Raw genomic sequence first — 19234 nt, forward strand, 5'->3', positions numbered from 1 at the left:
GTTGCCGGTTTAGATTCAGCTTACTCGACCTACGAATTTTTAGATGCGGTTTCCTTGACTTACAAATGTTTCCAGACTTCTGTGGTGCGCTCTTCGACTTACGAAAATTTCGACCTCCGAACGTGCGTTCGGAACGGATTAATTATGTAAGTCGAGGGACCACTGTACACTGTTAGTATAAGGTTATGAATATTGAAAGGAAACATTATTCATCTTCGGGTTTTTTTCTATTACTCTTCCCCTCCCCTTTTTTAATCTATTTCTTTTTAAGAAACAACCTAGCTGCTACTAAAACCCATGTGGCCAACTACACAAAAACTTGTTTCACATCATTCGAATTGTGCTTAGCCAAATAAACCATAAGCAGAGGCACACTCTTTTCCTGAATTAATGTTGAAAGTGCACTTAATCCTTTCATCTGGAAAAGTCTATTTTAGAAACTGATAGAGCAACCATTATCCATCCTGTGGTTCTGTGTGAGTCACTGTTCTGAGAAGGATTTCTGATTGGAAAGAGGTCAAGCCAGAACAGACTCCCCTGTGGGTAGATAATTCTGTTGCATCTTTTCACTGGGAGTGGCTGAATGATCCAATCGCACTCAAGGTGTGAGAATTCTCTGCCTCAAAGGAGGGTGATTGGGAGGAGTCAAGGCCAGAGCAAGAGAGCATGCGGAATGTATCCTGTATCCTTGACTGGTTTGGATTGACAGAAACCTATTGGCCAAGCTAGATGAGGCAAAACTAGATAAGTGTGTCATTGTTTAGTTTGCTGAGTATTTTAGAGTAAAAATAAAATGTATGGAGGACAAATCCAGATAAAGACTATGGCACAGGGTTAGGGGGTATTCAGCCCTTTACTCTCATGCTGTTTCCCCCTGAAAATCCCCCAACTGAAGCTGCTGTGAGTGAGCCTTGAAATGAGCAATTGAAACAAATGGCACCTCTGAGACCCATAACAGCTTTGGAAGGGAGTTTGGATGGAAAAGCAGCATGATAGTAAAGGGGTAAAGACCCTCTACCTCTGTGCCCTAGTCCCAATCAAGATCAGGCCCAATGTGATGGCTATTTTTTCTTTAAAGTAAATATCAGCTAGACAATGACACATCTAACATCTCATCTAATTTGGTTCTGAGCTGAGGTTTGACTGTAACATCTGGCCAGAGCTATGCCGTAACCTTTGAGTCCAGACAAGAGTAACCTCCTCAGGATATGACCAAACAGTTATGACTTTGATAACTATGGTCAATTTGGCCAGGTTGAACAATATATATGTTAATATTAGATACAAGCAAGGAATCTTGCTATTACGTTTCCTTTTTCTGTTGCCATTTGCTGATTGCTAGTGTGATATTTTCAGGAACATTTTAACCTTAGAATTATAGATTTAAACCAGTTTATTAATAACCTTAGTAATTTTGTCTTTCTCTTCCTCCACCCCCCACTCATTATCTCTCTGTCAGTCATGGAACAGAGTGTTTAAACGTCTAAGGAATTTAACAGCTGGGGAACGGAGGAGGTTTTCATCTGCGCTCATTTGTTTATTAAACTGAGGATGGTGTGTTACATCAAAACGTCTTCTGTTTTTATATTTACCAGCTTTCAGTTTTTCCTTTTTGTGCAATAAAAGGTCTTTTTGTTGAGAGTTGGAATTAATATGTGCATTGCATTGACAACATATCAACATCTATTATCTTATTTTTCTTGAGATCTTTATCTAATATTGATTTTGTCTGCTGAAAGTTCTGTATGCAAGAAATAACTGCTTATCTTATTTTGATTGTAACTGCCATATTTTAAAAAGGTAAAATTTTGAAAACCTCTAATTGATCTGATTTATGAATGGAAGCATTTTTGGAGAGCTGGCATCTTAGAGGGTAGATATACTCTCTTGTCTTAAAGGGGGAACAATTAAAGACACTCAGAGCGCTACTTCAAGACTTCTGTTATAGGAACAGAAAAGAAATCACACCACCAAAAGTCTTCATACCACCACATACAGCTTGCCTTCTTCCTTGCAATCAACCTTCAGCTGCTTTCCAAAAGGGTTCTTTGCTTTCAGAAATTATTTTGTGGTTGATCCAACAACCTCTGAGGTTCTATCCTCAGTAATGAGTATTTTTGCATATGCATATAAAATGAGATTGCAGTTTCCCAGCTAAATTAATCAGATGGATGTTTACAAAATCACAAAGCTATAGCAACTTTCCATCTCAAACTATTGGGTAAGCCAGCATCTAGAATGGTTTATTTTTAAGTTAAGGACATTTTTCTGTGCAGCCAGCCAGGAAAAAAACCTCTCTTCATCCAATTGATTGATTTATAACTATTTGTTTTTGCTAGAAGTGTACAATTAGATGTAGTGATGGATTCTCTGATTCATACAAATTTATTTTAATGAGTATTTCATAGTGTGCTACGGGAGTTCATGAAACATTTCATCTTTTATTGCAATCTGTTTCACATGACACTGGTAATTAAGCTGCAGCTGTATGAATAACATTTTCCCATTAGTTCCAGTGTGGCATCTTTCATTGTCTTTGGATGTACATCAACTATGTAAGGTCTCTGACTGAACTCCTTTTGAATGATACCTGAAGTATATTACTCTTATTTCTGCATGGTCAGCAGTTTAAACAAGTTAGGGCCATCAAAGAGATATGCATGGACTGACATTATGAGGGATTTTATTTAATATATCTACTCAATGTGACACCACTTCACTTGTAGGGCTGTTCTGTTAGCTGGGATATTCATTCTTGTGTCAAGCTGCTCTAACCTAGTAGATTACAGTCAATTGGCTTCATCAGGTCATTCTTGGAAGTCCATAGCAATGCATGATTTGTTCCTTCACTGTCTTTCATTAAAATGTTTCCATAATGACCATTTGCATTAAAATTTAACTCAGAGAGAGCTCCATCTCTGTTGAAATCAAGCCCTCAGTTTGGCCCTTTCTGACCCCTCTTTGCCTTAGTGCCTCAGCCTTACCTGTCCTTTGAAACCAGGTATTATTTAGCAAGCCTCCTGATAATCCAGAAATCAGAAAGAAAACAGACAATAAGAGTGTGCACGAACCAAAGTTTGAGCATAGTTTGGGGACAAGCCGGTTTAGAGGAGGTCCAAACCAATTCGGCACTGAGGGGAGGGGAGCGGTGAGTGGGCGTTTTAAGAAAGAGGAGAGCCTATGCCTTCATAAAAACAGCCCTGATGGATCAGGCCCAAGACCTACCTAGTCCAGACTCTTGTTTCACACAGTGACCCACCAGATGCCTCCGGGAAGCCCACAGAGGTAAAGCTGAGGGCTGCAATGGGTATTTAGAGGCATCTTGCCTCTGGGGCTGGTGGTGGCCTTTAACCCTCAGACTAGTATCCATTGATAGACCTGGCCTCCATGAATTTAGACCCTTCTTAAAGCCATCCAGGCTGTTGGCTGTCACCACATTTGGTGGCAGAGAATTCCATAGGTTAATTATGCATCATATGAAAAAGTATTTCTTTTGTCTCAGTTTCTTGGCAATCAGTTTCACGAGATGATCTCTAGTTCTAGCGTTTTGAAAGGGAGAAAAAATTCTCTCTATCAATTTTCTCCACACTATGCATGATTGTATAGACCTTTATCATGTCTCACCTTAGTCATCTTTTTTCAAAATTAAATATCCCAGGTATTGTAGTCATGCCTCGTAAGGAAGGTGGTCTAGGCCCCTGATAATCTTGGTTGCCCTCTTCTGCACCGTCTATAATGTCCGTTGTGAGGTGTGGTAACCAGAACTGTTCACAGTACTCCAAATGTGGTTGCACCATAGTTTTGTATAAGGGTATTATAATATTAGCATTTTTATTTTCAACCCCCTTTGCAATGATTCCAAGCATGGAATTGGCTTTTTTAAAAAAACAAAATGGCCACCGCACATGCGTAAATGGCCTCTGCGAGGCCCTGGGCCATGCCAGGCCTTGCAGAAGCCATTTGCGCATGCGTGGCAGCAGCAACATGGCCACCATGCAAACATACGGAGGCCCGTATGGGCCAAAAAGAGTGGCCGGATGGGCCGTGGCAGTGATACTGAGGCTGGTGGGAGGAGGACCCCTCCCACCGAGGACCCCTCCCCCCGAGGCCTAGAGGGAGCCCACCAAAGGGGCTAAAGGTGGAAGATTTTTTAAAATAATAATAATTAAAAACTCGTGAACCTGCCTCCGGACTGGACCGGACCAGGCGGGGGAGGGCGGTTCTAAGGGGTGCCGGACCAAACTGGTCTGGTCAGGTTCGAGTCCAGTCCGTATTTGAACCGGGCCAGCCGGTTCCATGCACATCCCTAGCTCTGACCCCATCAGCGTATATGTGAAATTGTGTCGGCGGGGGCGGGGGGGATTGCCTCAATATGTATCACTTTACACTTGCTGAACCTCATTTGCCATTTTGTTTCCCGCTTCCCCAGTTTGGAGAGATCCTTTTGGATCTCCTCAGTTTGTTTTTGATTTCACTACCCTAAATAGTTTGGAGTCATATGCAAATTTGGCCACTTCTTATCCCAACTTCTAGATAATTTATGAATAAATTGAAAAGCACTGGTCCTAGTACAGCTCTCAAGGGCTCCCCACTTCTTTCTTACCTCCACTGTGATTGTGAGTCCTTTGGGGACAGGGAGACACTTTATTTATTTATTTATTTATATGTAAATCGTGTTGGGAACTTCTGTTGAAAAGCATGTTAATGGAACTGCTCCTGGGGAATTGGCAGGAACCACAAGCAATGGTTTAGACTTGAGTGGGGGAATTAGCTAGCTTGAAATGGAGCAGTCCAACCTTCTAGGGGTTTTGCATGAACTGGTTTGGAGGCTTTCTTTCTTTCTTGTTTCTCTATGTAAACTGCTTTGGAAACATTTGTTGAAATATTTGTTGTTGTACATAAATATATGTTGTTGTTTCATGAATCTCCAAACCGGTTCAAAGGTCAGTAGGAGAGCCAATCGGGATGAGGAGATTTTACTGGTTCTGGATGGGCTTGCACTCCCCTTGAAGGAGCAAGTACTCAGCTTGGGGGTACTACTGGACCCGGCTCTGCTTTTGGAAGCTCAGGTGGAGGGGGTGGCCAGGGGTGCCTTCGCACGACTTCGGCTAGTGCTCCAGCTACCCTTTCCCTTTCTCGAGAAGGGAGATCTGGCCACAGTTACCCATGCCTTAGTCATGTCATAGCTGGATTACTGCAATGTGCTGTACATGGGGCTGCCCTTGAAGACTATCCGAAAACTGCATCTTGTACAAAATGCAGCAGCTAGGGTTCTATCTGGAGCTGCCCGGTGTGATCACATCACACCTATTTTGAAAGAGCTGCACTGGTTACCAGTGTGTTTCCAGGTCCAATTCAAGGTGCTGATTTTGACCTTTAAAGCCCTTAACGGTTTGGGCCCAAAATGCCTGAGGGACCGCCTGCTCCCAAAGGTTTCTGCCCACTTAATGAGGTCATCTGAGGGGGCTCTGCTCCAGGTGCAGATAATGAAGGAGGCTAGGTTGTCATGCACTTAGGACAGGGCCTTCTCTGCTGCTGCCCTCAGGCTTTGGAATGCTCCCTCAGTGGCCATTCGCTCCTCAGACTCCGTCACAGTTTTTAGAAAGCTGGTTAAATCTTGGCTTTTTATCCAGGCCTTTACATGATTGTTTTATTGCTGCTTCTGTGTGTTTTTATCCATGTATAGTTTTCTGTATTTGTATATTATAGATTTTAATATCAGATTGTTTTAATAGTTTTAGCTAAATACTTTTAATTCATTTTTATTATGTGTTTTAACTTTTGTAAACTGCCTTGTAATTGTTTTTAATGAAAGGTGGTATATAAATCTAACGATAAATAAATAAATAAATAAATGTCTGCTGGTTTGGCTGGTTCAATGGCAGGGGGGAAGTTACCTTTAAGGAGCAGGGAGAGTGCTCTTACCCACCTGGTTGCATTTCCCACTCCAGCGCTGTGCTTAAAAATGGTCCCATGGGGCAGCTGCATACCTCCTTGCCACCCAAGTGCACATTGGACCAGAAGTGGTTGGTGCACCTGTGCACATTGCACACGCACATCAAGCTCTCTAGCTCTCTAGCTCTCTCTCTCTCTCTCTCTCTCTCTCTCTCACACACACACACACACACACACCCCAGGTACTTCTGGTCCAATGGACACCAGGGTGGAGTCACTGCCGCCCCGCAGGACCATTTTAAAGCACAGCGCTATTGGGGAAAATACAGTGGGGGAGAGATAAGAGCACACTCCCTGCTCCTTAAAAGGTAACCCCCAGCCCCACCAGTTCCGTGCACATCCCTACAGCCTTCAGAATAAATCTGTCCAAAGCTTCAGTCGCGGAAAGAACTGAATGGAGAGGTTAAAGTTCAAAACAAAGTGAAGTTTATTGAAGGGATTTTGGTGTACAAGAATAGAAAGTAATGTTTAGGAGCAACAATATTTAACTAGCAAGACCAACAAGTTACAAAACACTAGGTTACTGTTCATAAGCGGGCAATTTGGCTTGAGTTCCTGAATTTCACTCAATTCAGTTCACTCAAGGCTGACAAGAGAAAAATGGGCAGTTTTGGATTTTAGAAGAAATGAAGAGAAAGAAAAGCAGAGTTTCGATAATAGGGGTTATATACTACCTCACTCCTTCCCAGAGGAATGCTGTGAACCCTTGCAGCTTGGTCTTGGTCGAGAGGCTTCTCTCCTCTGAGTCAGGAAGGCAATCAGGCAGGTGGGAGTTGGAACCCGGGGACTAGGCAGAGGTCCGTCGGCCAAACAAAATCCAAAACTGAACCAAAATCTCATAGCCAAGAGTGCTGCATAGACTGGATTAGGAAAAGGGCTGGTCTGGAGCAAAACAGTGAAGCAGGAGTGAGAGTTGAGGTGGGGCAAAATGGAGGTGCCTGTGCCATAATGGAGGGAAAAGATGGTGGATCTGAGGAAGAATCACCTGAAGAATCTGAGGTAGGGAACATGGGTGACCCAGGAAGCACAGGAGATATGCTGATCCCACAAGACACAGAAAGCACATGCATTGATGGCGTCTTGACAAGTTATAGGAACATTGTTGCTCAAGGACATTATGTTGATCACACCTTGCAAAGGTGGAAAACAGTAGGGGTGTGCAATTCAGATTTTTGGTGATTTGGTTTGGGACCCGAACCGAATCACCCCTGTTCTGTTTTGTGCCCGAATATGGGCCACCCGAATCACCCTTGATTCGGTTCGGATTCGGATTTAATCCGAATCCAAATCCAAAATGATTTGGGGGGAAAGGGGCCCAGGGGCAAAATATTGGGGTGGGATGGTAGTGCCCAATGGGTGGAAGCTACCACCCCAATTTCAGGGGGATTGGGCAAAGGGCTGATTTTGGGGGGATTTTTGAAGTTTTAGTGACTTTGGGGCAGTTTGGGGGCATAACATGGGATCTGGGCAAAAAGAGTAGGGTGGGGTGGTAGTGTCTAATGGGTGCAGGCTACCACCCAATTTTCAGGGGGATTGGGCAAAGGGCTGATTATTGGGGAATTTCTGAAGTTTTCATCTCTTTGGGGCAGATTGGGGCAGAAAGTGGGGCCTGGGGCAGAATAGTATGGTGGGGTGGTAGTGCCTAATGGGTGGAGGCTATCACTCCAATTTAAGGGGGATTGGACAAAGGGCTGATTTTTGGGGAATTTTTGATGTTTTTGTGTCTTTGGGGCAGTTTGGGGGCAGAAAGTAGATCTGCCCCTAAAGAGTGGGGTGGAATGGTAGTGCCTAATGGGTGGAGGCTACCACCCCAATTTCAGGGGGATTGGGCAGAGGGCTGATTTTTTGGGAATTTTTGAAGTTTGGGTGTCTTTGGGGCAGATTGGGGGCAGAAAGTGGATCTGCCCCAAAAGAGTGGGCTGGGCTGGTAGATAGTGCCTAATGGGTGGAGGCTACCTCCCATCCCCAATTTCACCTGTCCCCTCAGAAGTTTTTCTGAAGGGATGTTATTCCCTTACTTTCTGAGGTGTGAATTCTCATTCTATGATAGCAAATGAGATTTTTTTCAATTAAACAACTCTCATGACCCCACTTTCACTTTTTCACACTCTCATTTACTAAGAATATGATGAATGGATCAATCTAGCACACTGCACCTTATGAAGAAAAACCTCAGAAATTCACCAAAATTCAGCCCTCTGCCCAATCACTCTGAAATTGGGGATGGGTGGTAGCCTCCACCCATTAGGCACTATCTACCAGCCCACCCCACTCTTTTGGGGCAGATCCACTTTCTGCCCCCAATCTTCCCCAAAGATACCAAAACTTCAAAAATTCCCCCAAAATCAGCCCTCTGCCCAATCCCCCTGAAATTGGGGTTGTAGCCTCCACCCATTAGGCACTACCACCCCACCCCACTCTTTTGGGGCATATCCACTTTCTGCCCCCAAACTGCCCCAAAGTCACTAAAACTTCAAAAATTCCCAAAAAATCAGCCCTTTGTCCAATCCCCCTTAAATTGGGGTGGTAGCCTCCACCCATTGGGCACTACCACCCCACCCCACTCTTCTGCCCCGGGCCCCACTTTCTGCCCCAATCTGCCCCAAAGACATGAAAACTTCAGAAATTCCGCAAAAATCAGCCCTTTGCACAATCCCCCTGAAATTGGGGTGGTAGCCTGCATCCATTAGGCACTACCACCCCACCCCACTATTTTTGCCCAGATCCCATGCTATGCCCCCGAACTGCCCCAAAGTCACTAAAACTTCAAAAATTCCCAAAAAATCGGTCGTGAGCTGAATCACCCGAATTTTTTGGGCCCGAAATTTGGGTGATTCGGCTCGGCCCCGAAAAATATTGGGGGGGCATCGGGGGTGACTCTGTTCGGCCCCGAATCACCTGAAATTGCTCGTTTCGGGCACAGATCGATCTGTGCCCGAAATTTTTTGCACATCCCTAGAAAACAGGGACAAAGGACAGGACACAACATTGTTCTAGTGAAGTGAAGTGAAGAAAGTGAAGAGTGAACTTCTAATTGGACAAAGGCTAGGGGAGTTCTGAAAGACCCATGTAGGAAGAGGCAAAATGGACACATCAAAGGTTATCTCTTGCATTTTTTTAGAATATCTGGGGGTATCTAAAATGTAACAAGCTAGCTTTCTTCGCCTCGAGCCAGCCATTAATATATTTGTTAGCAAAGGAGATGGCCTGTTGCTTTCTTATTGCTTCTTCCTGAGGAGGTGCTATCTTGACCTGATCTGCTGTGCCAACATAGAGGAAATACTTGGTTTGTTCTTTAAAGAACAGCTCTTGATTAAATCACGTCTACTCCAGCTTCCCACCTGTGAGTAATCAGGGGGTTGACAGCACGGAGAGGTCCTCCTGAAGTCCTGCTTTGAACTTTACCTAAGAGTTCCTTCTCACAGGCTATGTGCCAAAGCAGCATGCCCTTTGATCTAGCTACAGGCAAAACAAAGTGGAGATCTTATGGTCCCGTAAGATTCAGATTGCAAACTGTGGTAACTACAGGCTTGTCATTCCAAATATAGAGGGGTGCTCCTTGGGGGAGCCCCCCAGGCTCTTTGTAACAAGCAGTATATAAATATTTATTGTATGTTTCCTGTCCTTCAACCAGTTACCAATCCACACATGAACCCTTCCCCTTATCTTTCTGCATAATCTATTTCACTATTTGGTTGCTTGGAGTTTCTGGACTTCACTCTGCAAAAGCTGCTGGATTTGTCTTAGGCTCCATTCTGATCTAGCTCTAGCCTCATGAATCTGGAATCCTACCTAAATGCCTCATGATTCTCCCTGTTTTCATGAGTTCCAGCTCAGAATTGTGGCTCTTTACTTGCAATACTGTAAACTAGATGGCTTGTTTATATTGTGATAGCACGGCTATATATGGCTAAGTTGGTGTACTCAAGACATTCTAGTCTTTCCTCACTAATATTCTTTATATTTATTTCTCTAAGACATACCCATGGCTAATCCCATGCGTGGCAACTCTTGTGAGGGTTTGGAGAGCTGCTGGCTAGCCACAGGATGGGCTAGAGAAAAAAATGTGGCAGTGGTGGCAACCAGCCAGTTAAAGAAGACAGCCGGAACTGGCAGACAGGCGAGCGGCTGTGACCAGCAGGTGGGAGGCCGGAGCAGCTGTGAATGCTAGTTGGCTGGCTGGCTGGCTGGCTGGCAGGTGGCAGCCAGGAAAATGGAGGGCAGTGCAAAATAAGAAGATGGGGGTGGGTGGGGGCAGGTGGGGAAGAAAAAGATGGTGACTGTGGGAGGGGGGAAGAATGTGCGGTGGGGGTAGGCAAGCAAAACAGCAGTGGTGGGGGTGGGGGGAGAAAGTGGCGGCAAACTAGGGGTGCAGATGCTCTGCGCCGGATAATAAGAACAGTCCTGCTTGATCAGGCCTAAGGCCCATCTAGTCCAGCATCCCATTTCACACAGTGGCCGCTGGAAGCCACAGGCAGGAGTTGAGGGCATGCCCTCTCTCCTGCTGTTACTCCCCTGCAACTGGTACTCAGAGGCATCCTGCCTTTGAGGCTGGAGGTGGCCTATAGCCCTCAGACTAGTAGCCGTTAATAAACCTCTCCTTCATAAAGTTATCCAAACCCAGCTAGTATATGCTTAATTTGCTAAGACTGGACAGTAGGGAAGTTTATGCCAGCCATCTTTGGTAGAGCAGTAATTGAATTATGTGATAATTTGCTTTTCCAATAAAAGAAACTTTATATTTGCATTGATGAATTCCATGTATTCCTGTTATTCTCACTTATAGTTCCAGATCCAGCAAGTGATAGTCATATAGAAGCCTGTTTCAGTAGGCAGATCTCCTTATCTGGAGCCTTAAAGGATAATCTTTAATATTTAATTTTTAGAGCTGAAATGATTTTTTGAAGAAAACCCACAAATTTTCACAATTGGAATTTTGAAGAAGCTGCTGTGATACCACTTTTAGCTGACCCAAGCTTGCCTGTCACCACAAAGACTGGTTTTCTTTGTGATTATGCCTCCAGACAGCTAGTGTTGACATAAGCACCTGTGAATAACATATTACTGTATATCAGGGAGAAGGGCAACACCCAAGAGGAGGAAAAGAGTGAAGAGAAAAGAACATACCCCTTGACATTATGTTTCTATCATCACAATCATATTTCTAATTTAGTTGTGCATCCCACAAAGATATCTCAGCAGGAAGTTCACACCTATAGTGCACACACTTGTTACATACTTTCCAGTGTGATTTGACCCTTAAAAGCCCACAGAAAGTTAATGGAAAATTCCATTGAAGAATACAAGACTGAGCAATCCCTTGCCTATTGGCTAGAACAGGGTTTCTCAACGTGTGGGTCCCCAGATGTTATTGGACTTCAACTCCCATAATCCCCAGCCCCAGTGGCCTTTGGTAGGAATTATGGGAGTTGAAGTCCAATTACATCTGGGGACCCACACGTTGAGAATCCCTGGGCTAGAACAATGGCCTCAACTCTGTCAAGTGACATGAAATAGGAAAGTGAATCTAGACCTCTACAACCTGAGATGGCGCCTGCCTCTGTGCTTCATGTGAGTATTTGCTATTGACTGTACTGTGGTCCAGCATATCTAGACAACTCTATGGGCTTGAGTACACAGAATGGTTACTGCTGTCAGGCTCAGATGGTAACTTATTTTGCCCTCATTAGAACGTTGGGAATTGAAGTACTTTCTAATTACACTGCTTGATTGTTTAGCTCTCGTCTATTACATTTTTGAACTTCCCAGTCTGTTTTAAGCATTTAACACTACACAGAATTATTGTTGAGGCCGCCTCTAATGATTCTTAAATATTGATTCTTTTCTAATGAGCTTTGCATAAGTCACCAGGGGACTAGCCAATTAAAAGATACTTTTAGAATGCACTGTGCAGAAGAGGCTAATTCACCATGAGCAGTGTCAACATTTCAAATCATTTCCCATACCTTCCAAGCAGAAATATATCAGATTAGCCTGTTACAACCACCTTCAATGCCAGTAGCAATTCCTTGCACGTTTTATAATGCATCCAAACCAGGGAATAAAATATATGCCTTTAACAGAGCTACAAAATACATGGCAATAAGGGACAATATATTTCATCATCTGCCACTAACCAGTGCAGTAAGAGGGAACGTCTGCCCCTATTTATTTTATTTTCATACAGGGCAGTGTAAGCTACTGACTTCTGCTTTTCAATTTTATCCTCAGCATTTCCTCTGTTGTAACAGCCCATACAAAGCTAGGGGGTCCAGATGCCGCTCCCCACATTTATTCCTTTATTATTCAAGAAACTTCACAGTAAATTAGGGAAGAAATGAACTAGAAACAGACATTGTAATTAGAAGCAACCATCAAGGTGGCATTTTATACACCAGTTGGTGTATATTCCAGCAAAGCTATTAATTGTATATTTTAATCAAGGTGAACATAGCATGAGCATGTGAGGGATCAGATCCTACTATTAAAGCAGACTGATTATTTGTTTTTGAAAGACTTTATACCTTATGGAATAATACTAATGTGTAGGGCAAAGCATTAAGAAAATTCAAACCTCTTGAAAATGAGTTGTAAATTAATTTCCTGGCATAACAGATTCAGCTCCCAGTGCAATGTTAATGTATATGCCGTTCCTTTTGGCACATAATGTTGGCCTGTTTAATCTTTTATCATTAATCTTGATTTAAAAATGCCCTCACCATGTCTTACTATTTATAATATCATGCAGCTTTCTTCAAACAAGCAGAAATATTATCAATTTGCTCTAATTTATTCTTTCCTCAATTGCCAGGTATAAGCAACAGATTTTGTTATCCATAACAGCAACATGGTGGGTTCAAAATTAATCTATGCTGTGTCATTAAAAAATTGCAATGTTTAGGTACATACCATTTAAGTATTTTTTTAAAATTCCTATACAGTGGTTTTTTAAAAAAAATCTAAATCATCACTTTATGCCTGAGAACATTTGCTATATACATTTAACACCCTGTTCTTGATTAAAAAATAGGATTCAACAAGCGAAAATCCACTAAAATTTACAGATGAGAAATATATACCCTTGTTGTCTGTAGCCATTGAGTATTATGCATTCTTCATTCAGTGCACTTGCCATTCTCACTCCTCCACATACTCAACCCCTCTTATACAGACACTTATCCCATTAACAGGAACAGCAAAAATAATAACAGAAGGCGTAGCAATAGTTGCTGGCATCAGCATCAGCTGGAGGAGACACTGCTGAGTAATGGCCACTAAGGAATGAAGTTCTGAGAACGGAAATGTCTTGGGGGCGGGAGGGGGGGATGACGTATTGTTCAGTTCTCACCAGAAAGTAGTTACAAGTCACCTGGTTTAATTCCCCCTCCCCCCTTCTTCTTTTCCTTTTCTGAAAGCTACTCATAGGCAGCTGAAATTAAGGCTTGAAGTTCCTATTTGGCCACTCCTCCCAAACAAGCAGCAACCATGTTGGCTAGTCTGTGACATCACACCTGTGGTCTTTCTTTGAGGCCTGGTTAGGGAGCATAGTTTCCTGTAATATTTGACCAAAAACAACTGTGATTTTGAAAGATTCCAAAAGGTACAAGTGGTATATAGTACCATTGTGCAAAAGGACAACAAAATGTACACTGGGGGGGGGATATTGTGTGTGTCCCTAAGGAAGAAGTGACACATAGGTAGATGTGGTGAGAAGGGGAAAGTTGTTCAGTGGGAGATCTGTATTGTTCATATGTCAGGACCATGTCACTGTTAGTGCACACTTATAAAACATTTATTCTCCCCAACATTATGTTATGCATATTTTTATTTGACTATTTTATTTGCTTCATTTTACCTCAGATTGCTAGGCCTCTGTGTTTTTATCACCCTCCAATCTTGTGCCTCTTAAGGGGAAGGGGCTGCTGAGTTCCCGATTAGAGCCAGAAGGCCCAAGATTTTTAACAATTGTGACAGGCGAACATTCAACAGATATAACTTTACCTAGCATATGAAAATGGAAGCAGCACCTGTTGATATTCAGTCTGTACTTGAACTACATGAGTGAAGCCCCAATCTCTAAATGCTGAGGAAACACCACCTACTGAGTTTCTGCCCTTCAGTCAGTTTCTGCCCTTCATTGAGCCTGTCATTCAGAATGACAGGCAGAAACTCAGTAGGTGGCATTTCCCTAGCATTTGGAGATTAGAACTTTACACTGACATTCTGGCTGTCATGCAACTGAAATACTAGTAGAATATCAACAGATAGTGCTTCTATACTCATATGCTAGGTAAAGTTGTGTGTGTCGAATGCCTCCCTGTCAGGCAACTGTTATATGTCTGGGCCCTCTGGCCCTTACAAGGAATTTAGTAGCCCCTCCCCTTTATGAGGTTCAAGGCTGGAGAGGGGTACAGACGCCTCCTCCTTAATTCTAGCTCAAAACTGCTAGGCCTCAGTGCTGGTGCACTGAGGCCTAGCAGTTTTAAGGTAGAATTAAGGAGGAGGCAACTGTCAGTTAGAAGCAGCCATGTTACCACTGCTAAGGATCCAAGGCCTATGTGATAGGGAACAGAGACATGAGTTAAACCATTTGAATGTCATGGTTGTCCTTTATTTTCAAGACATTTCTCCTTCCTTGGGGTGGATGCCAGAATGGTGATTTCACCAGCCCAAACACAAGCCTTTCTCAGAAGTTTCCAGGGCTAAAGACAAAGAGAGTAGGCAATACTGACCAGCCAAATGTTTGCTCCCCATTCCTTCTCCACACAGTCGCTCCCTTTAAAAATGGGGTTGGGGGTGGGAGAATATCAAATTAAAGTTAGTTTCCCCTGTACTGTACTGGCAAACCATAGAAGAAGGGGGATTGAGTTATAAAAGAGTTATTGAGCTATAAAAACAGCTTGAATACTAACCTTGTGGTCTTCACTTCTCTAATCCCCACTCCTGTATAATCTTCATTGCCAGCAAACAAACATGCTATCATGCAGGAATCTACAAATGGCAGAGTCCCCGAATTTCCTTTCACAAATCCTTTTTCAGTTATTTTTACATTTTCCCAGTTATTTTCCATATTCCCAGGATTATGGTAGCTCAGGAAGAACTATGGTATTCATTTCCAAAATATTAGCGATTGCCACTAGTTTGGATGGCTTTCAAAACAGATTATACAAATTCAAGGAGAATAGATCTGTTCTTCTCCACAGTGTTCGCTATAACAGCTAAATAAAACCTCTATATTCTGGGGCAGTATACTTCTGATTACCAGATTCTAGAGGCAACAACAGGGAAGACCCCCACCTATAAATATCCCAGAGATTTCTTACAGGTCATTGCTGAAAACTGAATTCTAGACTAGATGGTATATATTTAGAAAATACCATTTTTATGACAGTGCATAGATTAATTTTCAAATCTGCCATACTTCTGTTAAGATGCATAACAATATCTGCTGCTTAAACCTGGCAATTGAGGCATGGGCATACCATACGTTGGGCAAGGGGAGACAGTTGTCTCCCAGACCACTGCCTCAAGCCCCCCCCAGGCAAGTCACATGATCCATCCACACCCCAACACCTGCCGATTGCAGCCCACTGCCTGAACTTCTTTCGGTTTCCCTTCCTTCCAATACTCCTTCTCTCTGTCTCTCTGTCGTGTCTCCTCCCCTGGTGTAGGGCAGTTGCTGCTACTGCTGCTGCTGCTGCTGCTGCTGCTAGTGAACAACTCTCTCACTCTTCTCCCCTGTCCGAGCTGGTTCTCTCCTGGATGTGCTGACGCTGACGCTGGCAGCTGTTTTTCCTCCCACCACTCCTCCTCAGCCTGAGAGAGGGACACGAGTGATGCCATATCTCTTTCCCTCGATTTATTATTTGTGCATGCCTGTGAGCAAGGAGGGAACACTTGATAGGCTTGAAAGCCCCCCCCCCCCTCAGCTGGGGGCACTCCTCATTTTCAGGATCCTGCTCTCTGCTGAAATCGCCCCTTCCCATTTTTGCCTTTCCGACAGTTTAAATAAGTAAGATATTGTGTGTGTGTGTGTGTGTGTGTGTGTGTGTGTGTGTGAGAGAGAGAGAGAGAGAGAGAGAGAGAGAGAGAGAGAGAGAGAGAGAGAGAAGCCATCGGGGAAAGCTGGGCATAAACTGGCCTTGGGAAGTCCCTGAGTACCTAGAAGTATAACCTTCCTCCTTTACTAGGTAAACGATTGTGCAATCGTGTGTCAGAGAGAGAGAGAGAGAGAGAGAGAGAACGGGGATCAGTAAAGAAATCATTGGAGGGATGGATGTATGCATGTCCTTATCCAGGAGAAGCCTGGTCTGTGAGGTTTTGGTTTGGGGCTTGGAAATGGAAGCAGAGACAGCGCCATATTCTCTCCCTCTCCCCCACAACTTGTGGGATAGGCGAACCATTATAAAACTCATCCAAAGAGATTGTCTGCACAGACTGCAAAAGGGAATCCTGTGAAAATGCCAGAAAACACCCTTCCCCGCCAATGCTTGGGTTCGTTACTGGAAAGGGTGGGGGGAAGTGTGTGGGTAATTGAGGCCGTTGTCGCTGCCTGGAAGTGGGTAGGCTATATTTGCATCCCAGCCCTCCCCTGCAAACCTTTACTTTCAGTTTCTTGTGTGTATGTATTGCCTCCTTTCCTGGATAAGATTTGCATACGTACATTGTTGTTAGCGCATCTGTTAAGCTGTTTCTGTTATCAGAGGGCATCCCTTTGTGGCTGTGAATGATAGCCCCCCCCCTTTTGTTTGTTTGTTAAAAAGCAAAATAGTAACAAACAACAAGAACAACCCCCATACCCACATGGCTTGCAAATATTTTCCACGTCTAAGAATGGATAGAGATGACTGCCCCTTGCACGTGATGGTATTTTCAGGGAGAAATGTGCCCTGACTGTCCCCTTTGCTATTGGACATAGGTTCTATACAGTACTAGTCCAAGTTGGTGAAGTGATTGCTCTGTCAGCCTTTTTGTTTGGTCATGAGACTTGAATGGGAACTGCTGCTGCTTCTAATTGATCTAGTAGAGGAGTTGCTGTCTGGTAGTTTCTGAAGGAGAGACTTGTCTCTTGTTTAGCTGTTGCTGCGTGCACTGGCCAGAGGAAGGCAGGCGTGCCCATCTTCTTGGGTAGGGGGAGAGGAGCCCCCCCCCATACTGCCCATCTCCAGGGTGCAACAGCAACCTCAATGTTTGGGGGCTGCAGCAGCTGCTTGCCTCAGACCTTTGATAAGTGGAGGGCTGGAAAGCGGGAGTGGGTGGACCCCACAGTGTCTTCTCTTCCCTTCCAATTGTGTGTTCCTTCTCTCTCTCAGCCCCACCCTCTAGGCAACAAAGAGCTGCAAAAAGCATCCCCCAGAACAGAGAAGAACGCTGTATTCAAAGCAGCCATGCTCTTTATTCCCTTTATTCCCAAATGCATGTTGAGAGTATGGCTTGGGGTCTATCTATGCTAAGACCTTGTCCCAGTTTTGTAATACTGCTCTGCTTCCCTTGCAAGGAAACCTGGGGATTAGTATTTGGTGTGGGTCTTAGGAGTTCTCTGTTAGAGATCTCCATTGGAAAGGCCATGTGACATTAGAGCGCTGACCTTCAATTGGGGTTTTTTGCATGAATTTATTTGTTTTTGTATTCTTACTTTCTTGTGTGTTTAGTTGCTGTTTGTGCCCTCAAGAACCCACATGTTAAAAATACTGTATGTGTCAAATAGAGAGAGAGAGAGAGTAGTTGTATTAGTTGGTTCTGCTGTTATTTACACCTTGTAACTAGTTGGGATAGTTAGCAAAGACATTGAGCCAGGAGAAGGAGAGGAAGGCAGTGAGGAGCCCATTTTAAAATCTCGTATCTGGGCCCACTCCAACTTTGGTACGCCCCTGAATTGAGGAGAGAATAAATTAGAGCAAATTGATTGTGATGCCACAACCAGAGAGCCAGTACACCACAAAAAGCACATGGTGAAGCACATGGCCCCAGATGGTTCACACAAACCAACCAACAGGTGCTTCAGCCTGCAGGGAAAATTACATCACTTAAGTTGAAACTGTAAGTCACAGCACAGCAGTGTTTTGATAATGCAGACAAACATCAGCTCATCCTAATATATATTCCAGAGTCTCTTTTTAACAATATATTCTGCATTCATCTCATGAAGGCTATTATTTCTGTTACTTGAACTTTCTGTAAGGCTGTGCTGTGTGTCATAATGGGTAATGCGTCTCAGGATGATTTTGCTCTCAACTGCAAACTATGTGTCAATCATGTGCTTTTATCTCTCTTTGCAAAAGAGTTCACTTAGTTAACAAGACATGTCTACTATTGTTATGGAAACGGCTTTTGATGAGCATATTCTCTAGTATTAAAATAGCTCAGTGCTGGCAATTTAGGTTGAGTATGATCAAGATCTTAACATGAAATGGAAACTATATGATTCTATGAGTGCATTCTTAAGTCACTTAAGGATTTGGGAAGGAAGGGAAGCTGGGGTGCCCAAGTTGTGCTGTTCAGTCTTAGACAATGATCTGGAACCTTTGGAACATGATATGTGAATAGGGCAATTCTCTCACTGTCATCATTCTTGTTCATTTAGAGAAGGTAGTAAAAATATTCAGCCTGGAGTTCATTCTGTATCTCTTGGGATCTTTTACAGGACAATCTGCAAACAATGTATGTCTCATTCAGTACAATCTCACTATATCAGTAATGGATTCTGAGTGACTTCAAAATACTGGGCCTTTGTTATAACAAGTAGCATTCCTTTTTACAAATCAAGTACAATGTGTGTAGTGCCAATCAAGAATAAAAAATAGTCCTAAGTAAATGCCTACATCAATATCTTGCAGAAACAAGGAACTAATTCTGAGTGCTAGAGAAGATCTTCTTTACCACTCAGCAATAAATTAAATTGAGCCTTAAAATAGAAAAGCGGCATACCACTTGCAGGCAATAGTAATACCAACTAGTCCATTACTCTTGAGTGTCATAGCTTATATGAGAAACTCTTACAAAAGGAGAACCAATCTTCCAAAGTGCTAAATGTCCTCAATTCTCACTGGCCAGTAAAAATGAAGTTTGTGCTTCTCTTTGTGCCTTTGTGCTATGATTTAACACACCTATCCTGCTATCTAAGCATCACAGGAGAATTGTGCCATGACATTTTGACCTCTATCTTACATATGGGGACATAAAAATACGAAGGAACAAAGGAAGTGCCACATCAGATTAGGTCATAGTATAATGCTTCAGAAAGACCTGTGAATGGACATGTCTGAGGCTGGCCCAAGAC

General features: G+C 43.3%; 1 protein-coding gene and 1 long non-coding RNA gene across 3 annotated transcripts in view; one reads left to right on the plus strand and one right to left on the minus strand.

Annotated features, from left to right (window-relative positions):
* FRMPD4 (FERM and PDZ domain containing 4) overlaps positions 1 to 19234 on the minus strand; it is a 564699-nt gene that overhangs the window by 496681 nt on the left and 48784 nt on the right. The window lies entirely within an intron of this gene.
* The window catches only part of LOC128352115 (uncharacterized), a 28079-nt gene continuing 22058 nt past the window's right edge, over positions 13214 to 19234 (plus strand). For both annotated transcript variants that reach the window (XR_008320209.1, XR_008320210.1), the window contains exon 1: positions 13214 to 13555. This is a non-coding gene — a long non-coding RNA (uncharacterized LOC128352115). The remainder of the gene's footprint in view (positions 13556 to 19234) is intronic.

Source organism: Hemicordylus capensis, chromosome 3, assembly GCF_027244095.1.
Source record: "Hemicordylus capensis ecotype Gifberg chromosome 3, rHemCap1.1.pri, whole genome shotgun sequence".
Classification (NCBI taxonomy): Eukaryota; Metazoa; Chordata; class Lepidosauria; order Squamata; family Cordylidae; genus Hemicordylus; species Hemicordylus capensis.